A 16,983-nucleotide genomic window follows, 5' to 3' on the forward strand; every position below is an offset into this window, starting at 1 on the left:
GAAACATTGACTTAGAGGTAGAGGCATGCTGGTCAGTAAGAACATGCACTAAAGAGAAAGTACATCTTTGGGATCAGTGAGTAGATCCAAAACCAGAATTTATAAAACCCAAAGGCCGACTCAGGAGAAAAATCAAGATAGTCTATGAACCTTTTCATCCCTGTGACTAGAAGCAAGTTGGTCCACTTTTTAATACTGAACCAGAAGAAAAAGGCTGTTTTTGTCCCAAATTGCATCCACCAAGAAGTGTTATCACCATTTGCCACATCATCACTCTCAAGGGAATATCAACCTGCGGCCTGCTCTTTGATTATTCCAGAGCTCCATTCTGCTTGAGCTGCTGAAGCAGTTCCTACTTCTATTGCATAGTTACTAGATTGCTATATCCACCAACACAATCTGTACTCAAAAAGACACAAGGCACTATTCTTGCTCCTGTGAGCTCTTTCAAATAATCATGATCTCATTTGTGTCACCAGTGGTTGTAATATTGACAAATTCCAGAAACCCTTGTTTGGAAGGCAATGAACTGAGAATGAGCTGGATCCTTCTGCAGTAGGGGCAGGTGGGCTTTATGAACACCTCCACCTTCCCAGGCTGGATTTGGTAGGATCTGGCTGAATATCACAAAGTCTTGAGCCACGCTGGCAGACTGCTATCAGCCAGGGGGATTCCTACAGTTATTTTATCTCTGTATTAGTCATACTTCTCCAGAGAAACAGAACCAATAGCATGGATGTATACATACATGTATGTATGTACGTATGTATGTATATGAGGTACTTCAAAAAGTGCATGGAAATATAGAATTAAGTATGTTTTGGTACAAAAAAATTGAAATCCATGCATAGCTTTTTTTCATAATACACATTTTTCATGAACTTTTTAAGAAGAGTCATCATATACACACACCCCACATATACACAAATAGAATAGAGAGAGACTAAGGAATTGGCTCACACAGTTGTGGAGGATACCAAGTTTGAAATCTGCAAAGTAGAGCATGAGGAGGAGATGAGGCACACACAACATACACACACACACACACACACACACACACACACATGCAAAAAAGGCTGGAAACCAAGGAAGAGCTGATGTCTTCATCTTGAGTCCAAAGGCAATCTAGAGGCAGAATTCTTTCTTTCTCAGGGGACATTAGTCTTTTGTTTTTCATTTCCCCTGAGGGACTTCAACTGATTAAATGAGGCCCAACCACATTATGTGGGGTTATCTCCATGCCCAAAATCCTAAAAGGAGGAAGAAATGGATAAGAGATTGGAGGGGTACTTTCTTGCTTTCCATTTCCTGGGAGTGCACATACCCTCTGGCAAATTAAAAAACAAACAAACAAAAAACCCTCAATGTGCCTTGAGCGACACTGCTGTCAAATGATAGAATCTTCCCTCTGGTGTTATATAATGTCTCCTGCTTTATTCTGCAATTTCAAAGTTTTCATTTTTTTTAAACTTTAGTAGCATATTTTATTTGTCCCCATTATAACCAAAATACTGTCTCTTTTTTTTTTTTTTTGAGAGGGAGAGATTTTTGCTATAGGGCACGTGTGCTTGCCAGAGAGACAGAGACGGAAAAAGAGAAAGAAAGTGAGAAATCACCCCCCAAGGGGATGGTCATGCCACAATCCTTTCTCCTCTATTCTCCTCTTGGGATTTTGAGCACACATGCACACAGGCCTGCCATGAGTTTTAAGCTGCTAGGTTCGAGACTCAAACTATGATCGACTATGTGGAAGCCCAGTGACGTAACCATTACACCAGCTGCTGGTCCCAGTATTGTCATTTTAACATGTAAATCAATATAAAAAGTATTAATGCGGTAGTTAATGCAATTTTCTCATACTAAGTTTCTAAAATCCAGTGAGTTCTTCTAACATGTCCCAATTCAGACTAGCCACATTTCAACTCAGTAGCCATTGGCTACCATATTCAACACAGAGTTCTGTTATGCCACTCTTCTTCCCCAGATCAGAGCCAACTGTTCTATACCTGCAGCAAACCTGAGAAGAACTGAGAAGAAAAAATATTACAAATTGAAAACCAAATTGCTAGAAAGCCATACCAGCTCGAGAAAAGAGGAAGGAAAGTAGGGGAACCAAGATGAATAAAAACAGTTTCAAAAAGGAAAATTAAACAAGGAAATTCCTTTACCCAAACTCAGCCACTTATGAAAGTGTTCTTAGAATGAGGAAGTGGGTGAGGATAAACTCACATTGGACTGTATAATTTGGGGAGGATTCTCCCAAACTTCATTCTAAAAGAACAGCCTAGCAGAATTTCTATAGGACTCATTTGGATTTATTGTCCTGACTTGCATTCTCCACTTTCTGAATATGTGCATTTATGAGTTTTAAGTCATTTCTTTCCAGTCCCACGGGGTGAACAACCTCGTGCAGTTGTTTCATTCATGATTATTGTGCCGGGGAATGAAGCCGGTGGATTACTTCCTTTTACTTGTCTTTGTCTTTTGACTGAAGATTTCCTGTCTAGGTATTCCCATACTTTCAGAGGTCTCCAGATATTCGACTATACAAATTTATTATATAGTTTATTCTGTTTTCCTAAAACAATGATTTTGGAGTGTTACATTTCAGAATGATTAAGGCTTTGTCAGAGCTGGCTGGCAAAGGTGACTCCTTTTACTATTTACCACAGCCTCCTGAGTTTTACTTCCCAGGGCTCTATTTTACCAGAAAGCCTTTCAAAGAAGTGTGAATGATCAATCAGATGAGTTTCTGTATGGGTTTGGAATTTTTGATAAAAAATTATAAAAGATTTCTATGTGCTATGCCAAGATCTTACTATCAGGTCATTGGGAAAGTCATGACATATTTTTTTTTTTTAATGCAAAAAATGTGTCACAACTTTCCCCAATATTATTTTAAATGTAAAATGAACAAATATGTTTTGCCAGCTCCCAGTTCATTAAAGCTATAATCAGTGTGTATCGGTTTATATTTCATGACTTATGTGAATACAGTCATTAGCTTTATACATCCCTCTAGACTTGTGCTTACCTCCATTATTCCCTGAGTTGCTCCCTTTAAAGACAAGAGCCAACATTTTCTTTTCTTTTCTTTTCTTTTTTTTTTTTTTTTTTTTTGAGAGGTTTTTTGCTATAGGGCGCATGCGCTTGTCCTCCCATCCTTCCGAAAGAGACAGAAAGCGAGGAATCACCCCCCGGGGGGGGGGGATGGCCACGCAAAAATCCCTTCTCCTCCACTCTCCTCTAGGGATCTTGGGCATGCACGCACATGTGCCCGGTGTGAGTTTGAGCCACCGGGTCCAGGACTCGAACCATGGTCAACTACATGGGAGTCTAGCAACATAGCCAAACACTAACTGCTGGTAACATTTTCAATAGAAGCACAAATTCCTATCCTTGGAGCTCAGCAAGTTACCGAGTGATAAAATTCAAGAAACCATCCCATATAAGCAATTTTCAACAGTACTTAAAGTTTCAACATGAGGATTAATGAAATCAGTTATTCACTAGAAGATATTCTTGGATTTAGAAAGAATTGCTATTTACTACAATAACCAGTAATTTAATAGTTGCCTTCAGTTTCCTCATCACTGATCTCAGTCCAGTTTTTCAACCTTGCAAATCAAAAGAGGAAAAGGTCTTTCTTTTTTTCCACATAATTCAACTATAAGGTTAATAAGGAAGGGTGAACTTCCTTTAATGACTCCCTTTACTAACAACTCTAAGAACAATGACCTAAAGGGAAAAAATCACATGTAACCTTCTATAGATGAGTATGCAAAGAGCCTGGCTTCTAAAAACAGTCTGTCAACATAAAAGCCAGTGTAACATGGTGCTTTCTCAGAGCTTGAACTAAGATCTTATCATTGCAGGACACTCCTATCTCATTGTTCTATTTGACACAAATGATAGATAATATACCTATTGAAAAACTGCAAAAAACTCATCTATACTTTCTGTACCATTAAAATGTTTCAGTAGTTTTCATCTTCTTAATATTTTTTAATATCCAGAGGGCACATATGCTTGCCAAAGAGAAACAAAGACATAGAGAGAAAGAGACAGAAAGCATCCCCAATGGGATATGATCATGCTTCAATCCCTTCTCTTCTATTTCTCTATAGTGTCAAGATTTGGGGTACATATACGAGTGCCTGGCAGTGTTTTACAAGCCACTGGGGTAGGGATTCAAATTGCAATTGGCCATGTGGGATGGGACTCCTTAACTAGTAGGCTACAGGACTGGCCACTTAGTTAAATAAATAAGATTTGTCATCTGTTGTATATATGCAACTTTAAATCTTTTCAATTCTCCCCCAGATACCCAGTTATTGAGCTAATGGTTTTATATATCCATCTGGTTATTTATAATTCACTGGTGTTTCTTGCTAAGAATCTGGTTTAATACATGAAACGCAAAGAGACCACGTGAACTCATTGTTCAAGTATTACTGTTTTGAAGCTATTATTCCTGCATAAAAATATTTCATGTCGGGAACCAGCAGTTAGCATAATGGCTATGTTGCTGGATTCCCATGTAGTCGACTGTGGTTCGCGTCCCAGACCTGGTGGCTTAGAACTCACACCGGGTGCGTGTGCGTGCGTGCCCAAGATCCCGAGAGGAGAATGGAGGAGAAGGGATTGCGGCGTGACCATCCCCCCTGGGGGGTGATTTCTCATTTTCTGTCTCTATGTCTCTGTCTGTCTGTCTGGTGAGCGCACATGCCCTATAGCGAAAACTTCTCAAAAAAAAAAAATTTCATGTGCACATATTCATTTTTAAGTTACGTATTAGTAAAATCCACCAAGACTTTCATATTATAGGTTTTATTTTTGTATTTTGTATCCAAAAATACTCTGGAATCATTTCCAAAATCAATGTACCTTTTATAAAAATCATTCTTAGCCTTATTTATTCAATGAGTTTAAAAGGATAATTTAGAAATTTATTACATTTGTTTTTCTTCTTTTACTATATCATCAGCACTGGCTGCACATTCTTTGAATTGCCCTGAAGAATTTGGCTGTCTAGACACAACAAAATAAAAACACAAGACTTACTTTAAATAAATCACTAACTTGTGTTAGCCAAGGAGTAGAAAGATTTTTCTTAATGTTCTGTTTCATTAAAGGAACTTGGGATCTAAGAACCATATTTGTTTCAGATTTTCTTTTCTATTTTTTTCCATTCTATGAATAAAGATTTTTTTTTTTTTAACAACCAGAGCAGCTATGTCAGGTTGCAGAAGATGGTAGTATCCACAGACAAATTATGAAAATAGAATACAGAGCCTGAAAGTAGAATGTGGACCTAAATACCCAGAAGCTCCTCCACAAGTTAGATTGGTAACGAAATTTAATATGAGTGGAATTCCAGTAGGATGGTGGTCATATGGAGCATACCAGTGTGAGCAAAACGCCAAAACTCATATCACGTTATAGTCATCTTTTAAGAGCTATGACATCTAATGATGTCTAAAGAAAATGAAATATGAAGCTTCCGCAGCCACCAGGACAAACATACAATAATTAATTTTAGTGAATCTCGAATTTGTCTTAAATTAACAATCTTCTATTCATATCAATGTCTTGATTAAATATCACTACACAAAATACCCACAGATTAGGTGAAAGAATTTCAACTGGTAATCATAACTGGACATTTGTAAGAGTATATTTAATGGGACCAGCAGAAGGCATAATAGTGATGTCACTGAATTCCCACATGGCTGACTGTGATCCCAGACCCGGAGGATTGAAATTCATACTGGGTGCATGTGCATGCATGCCCAAAATCCCAAGAAGAGAATGGCAGGGAAGAGATTACAGAATGGCCATCTCCCCAGGGGCTGATTTCTCGATTACTGTCTCTATCCGGTGAGCACACACTCCCTATAGCAAATCTCTCTCTCTCTCTCACTCTCTCTCTCTATATATATATTTATATATGTGTGTGTGTGTGTGTGTACACTCATTATGTTTTCAGGTAACAAGAGGAAAAATGTGCACGATTCTTTTTCTCTTGTTAAGGCACTGTCATTTAAACGTAAGCCTGGAGTATCAAAATAGAATTTGAATTTTCAGAATAAAAGCATGGTGAGAACTGTCAGGTGGCAGTGGTACAAGCATGTGTGTTTCTGAGAAATAAAAAAATCTCAAAAGGAAAAACAGAAATGGCATGCTTTATTCATCTCACTTAGTGGAAGAGCTACAGTTAAAATTGTTTAAAGTAGCAGGTACAAATGAATATTGTAACAAACTGTAATAATTTTTGTGGGTGCTAACTACTAATAATATCAAAAATATTTTCAGGGGACCAGCAGTTAGCGTAATGGCTATGTCACTGGACTCTCATGTAGTCAGCCACGGTTCAAGTCCCGGACCCAGTGGCTTAAACTCACGCCAGGCACATGTGCATGTGTGCCCAGGATCCCGAGAGGAGAATGGAGGAGAAGGGATTGCGGTGTGACCATCCCCCCTGGGGGGTGATTTCTGGCTTTCTGTCTCTCTCTGTCTTTCTGGCGAGCACAAGCACCCTACAGCAAAAATCTCTCCAAAAAAAGAAAAAAATATATATATATATTCAGGATTATTTTGATACCTGTATTTATCATAAAAAGTATAGGGGAGGTGTGCTGATAAATTTCTGTTAAAAGCTGTTCCTGTGAGTTACATGTAACAGACAGTAAATATTTGTTTACAGTTTTTGTTTAACAAACCATGCATTTAAGTTAAAGTGAACTCATTTAAAAGAAAATAGGTGTATGGATATGTGATTTTCAGATTAAAGTTACTCTTAAAATGTAAATAAAATGTGGAACCTGTCTTCAGGAAAAACAAAAAAACAAAGATAAACTACTAAAAAGGAAAACTAGAGAGATTGGCCTGAATTTTCTTATATCAATGCATTCTCCTTGGATAAATTTATATGCGGTATATGATGTAAACTTTGCTGAACAAACCTAGAAACAAGAGATGTCGTCTGTTTCCCTGACCTTCATTTGGAAAGTTTCACACCACCCTTGCTTATCACAATAGTATCAGAGTGTATTTACAGTAGAAAGACTGTACATGGCCTCTTTATTTAATGCATTAAAAAAACAAGGACTTAGTTGGACATTTTTTCTGAAACATTCAGCTAGTCAGTGCTCTCTGGATTTTTATTGGCATCTTACAAATCTTTCAAAAAACTAAAATAATCTGTCTGATAATTTAAAAGATAGCCAAATACATGGTTAGCTTCACATGAGAGAAAAAATTATTGTTTTTAATGTATATCTAAATAAGCAGCCTAATGAGGACTCCTTAGAAAGCAAACCCTCAAAATTCAAGTCTCCATCTGTTCCTTTTTGTAAAAATTATGGAACACATGTAGTCTTTGTTGTGGATAGCCAAGACAGAAAACACAGAAGCATGCCTTATAATTTCTCTAGAGGGATTTTTAAATCCTCATGGAAATTTCTTAACTGAATGACTAATGTTAATGTTGTGATACTCTATTTGTTTTTTTTGTTTGTTTGTTAATACCGTAACATTCTAATCTTATTGTTTGAAACCTAGACACACTAAGAGAGATTTCCAGCAACATGTGTGACAGATTATTTTCTTATTCCCACTATAAGCAATTCAATAAGGAAAACAATGAGAACTTTGGTTCCCTAATGGCTGCTGGAAAGGACAATATAAGAAATTTCACCTTCCTTTATTAACACTTATAGCCTAGTATTAGAAAGTCTGGAATTCAGAAATAAACTTAGGACTATCTCTGTAGCTTAGTGTTTAAGAAAGCCAGATCCCGCATGGCCAACTGCAATTGAAATACCAGCCCTGGAGGCTTGGAAACATACTGAATGAACTCGCACATGTGCTCCAAATCCTGACAGGATGGAGAAATAGAAGGGAAGGGGTTGCAGCATGACCACACTCTATTGGGAGATTGCTTTCCCTCTCCATCTCTCACTCTCTCTGTCTCTCTCTATTTTTCTGTCTCTCTCTGATGAGTGAATATGCTCCCTGGAAATTAAAAAAAAAAGGAAGTGAAAAGATATTTAGGGCTATACTAGTACACAAAACTCTGAAGAAGTTTTTTGATTTCCTTAATGTGATCTCTCTTTTTTAGCATCAAACGCAAAATTTTTTGCCATAGACTCTTCATGGGAAAACTTTTCTCCAATACACTCACATACACATATACCACCCACATGACGGAACATCTGAAGTTCAGTGTCCCAAAACAGAAGAGAGAAAGGTAAATGTATCCCCAGGATATGAGTATTCAGCTGCCCCAGCCCACCGTAACATTTCTTTGAAATTTCATGCCTTGAAATATTATAGTTTATTTTTTAACTTACTCTGAATTTAGCCTTTGGCTACATAGTATGTCCTTGTTATAATATAAATATTATGTCTCAAAAACCCAAGAAATGACCAAAATTAATACTCCAAGGAGATAGGGGACCTGTGGCTTTAAATACACAAGAACATGGGTCATGAGTGCAGTTTGAGAGTCTAGAGGTACAAAATGAATATATCAATAAATTTAATAGAATCTCTAAAACAGTTTATCTCAGTTTCACCAGATATCCAGATAATTTTAACCAAATACTCTCAGGCCTGGAGATGGGCCAGATGAATAGTCTTAAGCCTTGCAAAAGGCAAGCAGGACTGGGATTCAGAGCAGGCAGGCAGTGAATGTTAGTAAAGACATTCACTTGCTCCTTTATTTACTCCTTTCTGAGCTCTAGGTGTTGAAACTAGTGCCTAGCTAGGAAAAAAAAAAAATGCAAAAGAAGATGGATAAATAACACTGTCTAGTCAGGAAAGTTTCCAAATCAGTGGAATAAAATAGGCATCTAAACTAAATCCAAAGTGAAGAACGAATAGGTTGAGGAGATATACTCAGAATTGAGAAGTGACAGGACATTAAGGTGGTGGCAGTGACACAGAAAGAGATGTTTGTCAATTTTACCTCTTCCATTGTCTTAAGGGATATAAGGGTTGTTTTAAATTTCTAAAGCAGTGTTCAAAGGCTCAGAAAAAAATGGGAAGAATGCAAGTTTATTACTTTCTCCAAACTCAGATATGAGAAGATAATACCTGGCTTATTTCAATAAAATCAATTTTAAAGCCACCCTCATGAGCAACTGGTTTATTCTATCATCTAAGGATAGTTTTGTTGCTTTTAAAGACTCATCTCAATTTAATAAAATGTCTTCCCCCGAGGGCAGGTTCATGTCACAGAAGTCTTGCTCTAAGGAAGTATGCTCTAAGTTGCCAAACTGAGTGAAGAGACAAGGCCTGAGTGATCAAGTTTTTATTGCATTTCGTCCTGTGGCACTTTGAAGATAACAAGTTTTTTTACAAACTCAAAGTTTGTGGCAAATCTATCAGTGCCTTTTTCCAACATGTGCTTTCTTCATGTTTCTGTGTCACATAATAATTTAGTAATTCTTAAAATATTTTTTGGGACCAGCAGATGGCATAATGGTTATGTCACTAGACTCCTATGTAGTTGACTGCAGTTTGAGTCCCAGACCCAGCGGCTTAAAACTCACACTGGGCACATGTGTGTGCATCCCCAAAATCCTGAGGGGAGAATGGAGGAAAAGGGATTGAAGCATGGCCATCCCCACTGCAGGGTGATTTCTCCCTTCCTGTCTCTCTGTCTCTTCAGTGAGCACACTGTACACACCCTATGGCAAAAGCCTCTCTCTTAAAAAAATCTCTCTTACGTATATATATGTTATGGTGATCTATGACTAGCAACCTTCTTTTTTTTTCCCCCCAGATTTTTGCCATATAATATGTGCACTTACCAGACAGAGAGAGGAAAAGTGAGAGTCTTCCCCCACCCCCACCGCCACACACACACACACATACAGGCAGATGGCCATGCCACAATCCTTTTTCCACCACTTTCCTCCTGGGATTTTAGGCATGCATGCACATGTGACCAATGTGATTTTTCAAGCTGCCGGATCTGGGGCTCAAACTGTGGTGGATTATGCAGAAGTCCAGTACCTTAACCAGCATGCCACCTGCTGACCCATGTGACCAGTGATCTTCGATGTTACTATTATAATTGTTTAGCGGCCCAAGGAATCACACCCACATAACAACCACATAAGGCTGCAAACTTAATAAACATTGTGTTTATTCTGACTGCTACAGCAACCAGCTGTTTTCTTATTTCTTTCCCTCCCTCCAGAGATATTCTCTGAAATAGAACAATATTGAAATTATGCCAATCAGTAACCCTGTAATAGCCTGTAAGTGTTCAAGTGAAAAGAAGAGGCACATAAATGTCAATTAAAAGCTGGACATAATTACCCTTAGTGAGGATAAGCTTTAGTGGTCTGACTAGAAGATCAAACCAGTCACAACTTTCCCTTAAGCCAAGTCTAATTCAAAACAAAGCCTTAACTGTCCTCCATACTATGAAAGTTGAGAGGAGTGAGCAAGCTACAGAAGAAGAGTTTGAAGCTAGCATAGGTTAGTTCATGAGGTTTGAGGAAAGTGCAAGGTGAAGCGGACGATGCCAGTGTAGAAACTGCAGTAAATTATCCAGATCTAGCTAACGTAATTTGTGAAGATGGGTACACTGAACAGATTTTCAATGTAGAAGAAACATCATTCTCTTGGAAGAAGATGCCATCTAGGACTTTCATGGATAAAAGAAGTCAATACATGGCTTCAAGGCTTCAAAGGAGGACCAGCCACATAGCATAGTGGTTAAAGGAGCTGGATCTCAGATGGCCTACCGTATTTGAATCCAAGCCCCAGAGCTTGAAAAACATTCCAAGTGCATGCGCGTGTATACTCCAAACCATGACAGCAAGGGGAATGAAGGTAAAGCGTTGTGCATTGAAGCAGGCCAGTTTAAGGTTTGGCAGTACTGCAGCCACTCTGAAATTAAGAAAGCCTCTAGCAAGAATAATCCGACCAAGTGCTGAATGATAAGGGAGATCTGTTTAAGGAATGATCAGATGAGAAACCAGGAATGCATATTTGAAGCCATCAGTATAATTACCCAGGAGAAAGAGATTGACTGTGATTCATTGCAGTGAGGAATGATTTGCACATACTTGTATTTTGTACCTATAAATACTGAGAACATGCTGAACTTTTCAAGACAGTTTGGTAGTGCTTGCTGACTGTCTCCCTGTAACCGGTTACAGAAATAAACTCGTTTTTTTTTTCCAGCCTCTGCCTCTTATTTCATTGACTGTGAGAAGCAGCAGCAAGACTTAGTTGGCCAGGAAGAGCATAACCAAACTCATCGGGAGGTACTTTCTCTCTCTATCTGGCAAGAGCATGAGTCTCCTGGCAATTAAAAAATTAGTTAATTAAGAAACATCAATGAATAAGCTAACTCTCTTCTTACGGACTAAAATAGCTGGTGACTTTTAAGTTGCAGCCCATGATCATTTACCATTTCAAAATCTTAGGGATCTTAAGAATTATGCTATCAGGGCCAGGAGGTGATATAGTGATTACATCAATGGACTCCCACATAGCTGACCATAGTTCAAGTCCCAGGCCCAGTGACTTGAAACACACTGTATGCTTGTACGTGCATGCTCAAGATCCCAAGAGAAGAATGGACGAGAAAGGACTGTGGTGTGGCCATACCCCCAGGGAGTGATTTCTCACTTTCCCTCTCACTGTCTCTATGTCTCGCTCTCTCTGGGCAAGTGCACATGCCCTAAGGCAAAGCCTCCAAGGAAAAGAAAAAAGAACTATGCTATCTACGCTGCCTCTGCTTTATAAACGGAACAATAAAACCTAGATAATAGTGTATCTGTTCACCATCTGGTTTACTGAATATTTTAAACCCACTCTTTAGACCTGTTTCTTAGGAGAAGAAAAAGATTCTTTTTAAAATATAAAATAAATTCCTTATAAAATGGTAATGTACCTGGTCACCCAAGAGCTCTGATTGAGATATACGACGAGATTAATTTTGTTTTCATGCCTGTTAACACAAACCCGTTACTTTAGATACTATTTAAGAAATACAGTTTGTAAAGCTGTAATTTACATAGATGGTGATTACTCTGATAGATCTGAGCAAAAGAAATTTCCAGAATGGGTCACCATTCCAGATGCCATTAAGAACATTTGTGATTCATGAGAAGAGGTAAAAAAAATCAAGATTAACAGCAAGGTAGTCATTGTGCCAGCAAGTTATTAAAAAGCACATCTTGGGACCAACAGTTGGTGTAATGGCTATGTCGCTGGACTCCCATGTAGTCAACCGTGGTTCAAGTCCTAGACCCAGTGGCTTAAACTCACAAAGGGCACGTGTGTGTGTGTGTGTGTGTGTGTGTGTGCCCAAGATCCTGAGAGGAAAATAGAGAAGGGATTGCAACGTTGCCATCCCCCCTGGGGGCTGATTTCTCACTCTCTGTCTCTCTATTTCTGGCAAGCGCATGTGCCCTATAGCAAAACTCTCTCTAAAAAAAAGAAATCTTTTAAAATCAATAGATGCAGAAAACTTCATTGTTGTCTTGTTTTAAAAATTGCCACAGCCACCCCAAACTTCAGTAACCACCATCCTAATGACTTAGCAACATCAAAGTAAGATTCTCTACCAGTAAAAAGATTACAACTTACTGAAGGTTCAGATGATCATTAGCATTTTTTAGCAACAAATTATTTTTAATTAAATATTTACATTGCTTTTTTGACATGATATTATTGTGCATGTAACAGACTACAGTATAATGCAAGCATAACTTTTTAGGGTTTTTTTTGTTTGGTTTTTTGTTTGTTTGTTTGTTTAAGTTTTTGCCATAGAGCGCATGCACTCCCTGGAGAGAGACAGAGAAAAGAAATGTGAGATGTCACCTCACAGGGAGATGGCCACACTTCAATCCTTTCTCTTCCATTCTCCTTTTGGGATTTTGGGCATCCATGCCCATATGCCTGGTGTTTTTCAAGCCACCTGCCCAGGTCCAATGCCTTAACTACCTGCTGGGCCCCAAACATAACTTTTATTTGCACTGGGAAAACAAAAAATTTGTGTTACTCACTTAATTATGTTTATTTTATTGTGGTGACCCAGAATCAAATTCATAATATTTCCAAGGTACACATGTAGAAATAGTGGAGAAAGCTCCTCATTTTGCAACTTGAGCAAGTCAGTATGCAGCAGCATGGCAAGCAGAACAAGGAACTGAATTTCTTATAGAGGTCAGAAAGAGAATTTAATAAATTCAGGTTGGGGCAAGTTGGATTTGAAATGCCTTATAAGTCAGCAAACTGAATGTGTCAGTCATTCTATTCAGTGTCTTAAGTCTGGCTGTCAGGAGAGATATTTGAACATGGAACTTTTGGGGAGAAATTTTAAGAATATAAATAATGACAGAAGCTGTGAGAGGGATAAAGGTTACTTAGTTTACAGTTTCCTATAAAGTGTCCCCTGTTATCTAAGCAAATCATACTAGAAGCTTCACTTTTGTATGCAATTTTTTTTTTTTTTACTATCATACAAATAAGCTTAGGAAAGTAAAACTATTAGATAACCTTAGAAAATTATGCAAAAACTAAAAGGCCCAAAAGGTTATTTATGGACAATGGTAGAATATGAAGTAAAAGAGACAAAGCCATAGCAAAAAGGGAAAACAGCCTTTCCGCGGATGCATAGAGAAAGAGAAAACAACAAAGACAGCTAAAGTGGCCTGCGAGTTAAGGGAAAAAATCACAAGAAAGTATTTTCTTAAAAATTAGTGAACCAGGTATTTATTAGAAGGAGGAAGTGATCAAGAATTTCAAATATTTTTGAGGAATCAAGACTGTAAGTCGAGGGCTTATATAAGGGGTAAATGACATTAGTGATCTCGATAAAAGCAGTTTTAGGACTGTAGGTTGAGGCAGAGGCAATTCGTGAGACATGAGAAACTAGCAGGTTAGAAAGCAGAGACAAAAATGACGGGAACTTGTTTAAGGTTTTCAGCTGCAAAAAGCAAGACAGAGATCCCTAGTTAAAAAGACATAAGATCCAATAAAAACCGGATTAGTATGTTTGCTTCTAATTTGATTTTTTTAGTCACAAATTGAATCCAGTGAGTGAGAAAGAGCAAGCAAAATGGTAGAGTAGGAGACTTTTAAAAAAAAGAAAGATAATCCTCAAGTCCTGTGAAAGGGTGCGGACCTCACAGAAGAGACACGCTTTTTCCATCCAAACTGGAAGAACAGGGAGAGAGACAAGGTTTCATATCGGTATGCAAATGTGGTGCTGAAACCCTGAGAGTGTATCTATCCGATGGTTTCTACTTTCTCTATCAGGATCTGCTACAGAAAATGAGGTGAGAGGTGAAGGGAAAGTGGCTGAAGTCAGATGTTAGAGGAGAATTCATTAGATTTGAAATCATCATAATGAAAAGCAGAAGAACAAATCTGATAAGCAAAAAGGAAAGTCTGTCCATCAGTGTTCACGGCCCACATAAAGTTAACTACAAATTTAAAATATTAGTCTTAAGTTTATTTTTTTCTTGTCTTTTTGTTGTTGCTGTTGTTTTAATTTTCTTTAGAAATACTCAGAAATTCAGAAAATAATGTGAATAATTCAGGTTCATTACTTTCTCCAACCTGAGACCCTCTTTTTTTTTTGGAGAGGTTTTTTTCTCTATAGGGCGCGTGCACTCGCCAGACAGACAGAGAGAGACATAGAGACAGAAAGCGAGAAATCACCCCCCAGGGGGGATGGTCACGCTGCAATCCCTTCTCCTCCATTCTCCTCTTGGGATCTTGGGCATGCATGCACACGTGCCCGGCGTGTTTTAAGCCACCAGGTCCAGGACGCGAACCGCGGTTAACTGCATGGGAGTCCAGCGACATAGCCATTATGCTAGCTGCTAGTTCCCATCCAACCTGAGACCCTCTTGTGAAGTGATAATGTCTGACTTATTTTAATAAGAGTAATTTTAAAGCCATCCTTCTGAGCAACTGATTTATTCCAGCAGGGAAAATTCTTTGTTGTTGCCTTTAAAGATTCCTCTCATTTTAATCAAGTAGTTTTACACTGAACATAGGGTCGAGTAATGGAGATTTTGCCCTAATGAGTATGGTTTTAGCTACCAAGTAGGTGAAAGGATAAGACCTGAATAACCAGGTTAGATTCCACACTCCTAATATTAAAGGAATCGAGATACAATAGGGTACAGAGTTCAACTTTAGTTGCTGGAGAATAAGGAGAACCAGTTGTTAGAACTAATTCAGTCACAAGAATAATGATATATTTTATCTGTTGTACAAAGTCAGAGAAAAAGGAGCTGGACTAACTTGATACTATTGGCCAAGTTTTTCTAAATTCCTACTACTTAAGAGAGATTGGTCTGAGGGGCTGAATTCATAGATAGGAATTAAATTACCTCAACTGTGGACTGAAGGTTTGCCGAGTCAGGAAGATTACAAAATAAGGCTTTGTAATCTTAGAAGAGCTTCCTCCCACCCTCTATTCTCTAATCACACACTTGAAGCATTTGTGTGGTATCATCCAAATGATGGGTGCTGTAACTACTATGTGGGAATTAAAAAGATATGCTGTGATCATGAGTGAACCCATCATGATAAAGTGAAGAAAGAGGAGCACAGAAGAATGGCAATAGAAGTAAAGCAAAAAAGAGGTCAGAAGTTTAAGAGATGTTCAAAGGAAAATTTCATATGTGAACGAAACAGAGAAAAAGAGAAGAAAGATATAGAAATGTTGGTAGCTCTTACTCCTTTTTCTTAAATATAATATAATGTAAGTATCAACGAAGACTCCTTTGATCAAAACTTTAGTGATACTTCTGAGTCCCTTTGGACTAGGACGACTATGGGCTTTCTTTGTCTTTGTAGAACCCAGTTTGAGCAATAATCCTGCTAAGTCGGTCTAGTGAAAAATCTTCCACCCTTCGTATTACTCTCCATATCTTATCACCCTGGCTTGCCTTTAGCAATAATCTTATTAAGTCATTAAGTCATTTGAGCCAGAAACCCCTTTTCCTTTATGTTTCCTTATTTTCCTTTTATAGATTAAAAAAAGAAGAAGAAAAGAAAAGAAAAAGGAAAAGGAAAAAAAATAAAGCCACATTGATTTATTTGTCGTGATTTTCAAACCAGCCAGTCAGGGACTCAAACTGTTTTCAGCCATGTGGGAATCCAACACCTTAACCATTACACCACCTGCTGGCCTCTTTCCTGATTTTCTGTTCATTGACTCTGCTCCTCAACTTGTCCTTCAAGTTGGGAGTTAATTCCAATCTCTCTTCCCCACTGCAAGGCCTCATTACAATAGTCTCTGTGCCTATCTCCCTGGTCCCTTTGAGTAAAGTCTGACTTACCATCTTTAACAAGTATCATGAGTAATTTTTTTAAGCACATTCTCTTTACCTCTCTCTGTCTCTCTCCCTTTCCTTCTCTCCCTGACAAGCAAAACTCCCCTCCAGAAATTAAAACATAAGAATGTACAGTGTAATGTAGAAATGTGAGGAAAAAGACCATAAATGCAATGGACGATGAAAAGAAAATAGAAGTAAACAATGGGAGTCAAGCACAGCATTTGACAGGAAGCAAGCATAGAAGCTAGAGAGGATGCGGTGGAGTAGGGCAACATTAGTACCTGAGAAACTCGTAGAAATTTACTAGAGATGTAGTTGATCAAGGTAAAAGACTGAAGTCCAGAGCACTGGTCCTTAAATAATTACATGCTCTATTATTGCTGTCAAAATTTATTTTCTTACATCTTGTCAAAAGTTGCTTAAACTAAACCATATTATAACTATCCAGTGAAAGAGAAAGAACTGTATATCATGTAAGATGAGCTTTTTAATAACTTACTGGCACAATGACGATCTTGCTGTAGCTTTCATTGACCAATGTTTAAGAAACTCAACACTTTGAATGCATACATCATTACATACATTTAAATGGCTTTTGAACTTTTGATGAAAACAAAAATAGTAGTTTATCTCTTACACTGTCTTAGTTTTGGAA

At 38.0% G+C, this 16,983-nt stretch overlaps 1 pseudogene; it reads right to left on the minus strand.

The window, feature by feature from the left end:
* Positions 1 to 310: 310 nt before the first annotated feature.
* Positions 311 to 16,983, minus strand: part of LOC102491900 (glutaredoxin-1-like) — a 22,550-nt pseudogene continuing 5,877 nt past the window's right edge.

Source organism: Tupaia chinensis, unplaced genomic scaffold (genome assembly GCF_000334495.1).
Source record: "Tupaia chinensis unplaced genomic scaffold, TupChi_1.0 Scaffold149798_1, whole genome shotgun sequence".
Classification (NCBI taxonomy): domain Eukaryota; kingdom Metazoa; phylum Chordata; class Mammalia; order Scandentia; family Tupaiidae; genus Tupaia; species Tupaia belangeri.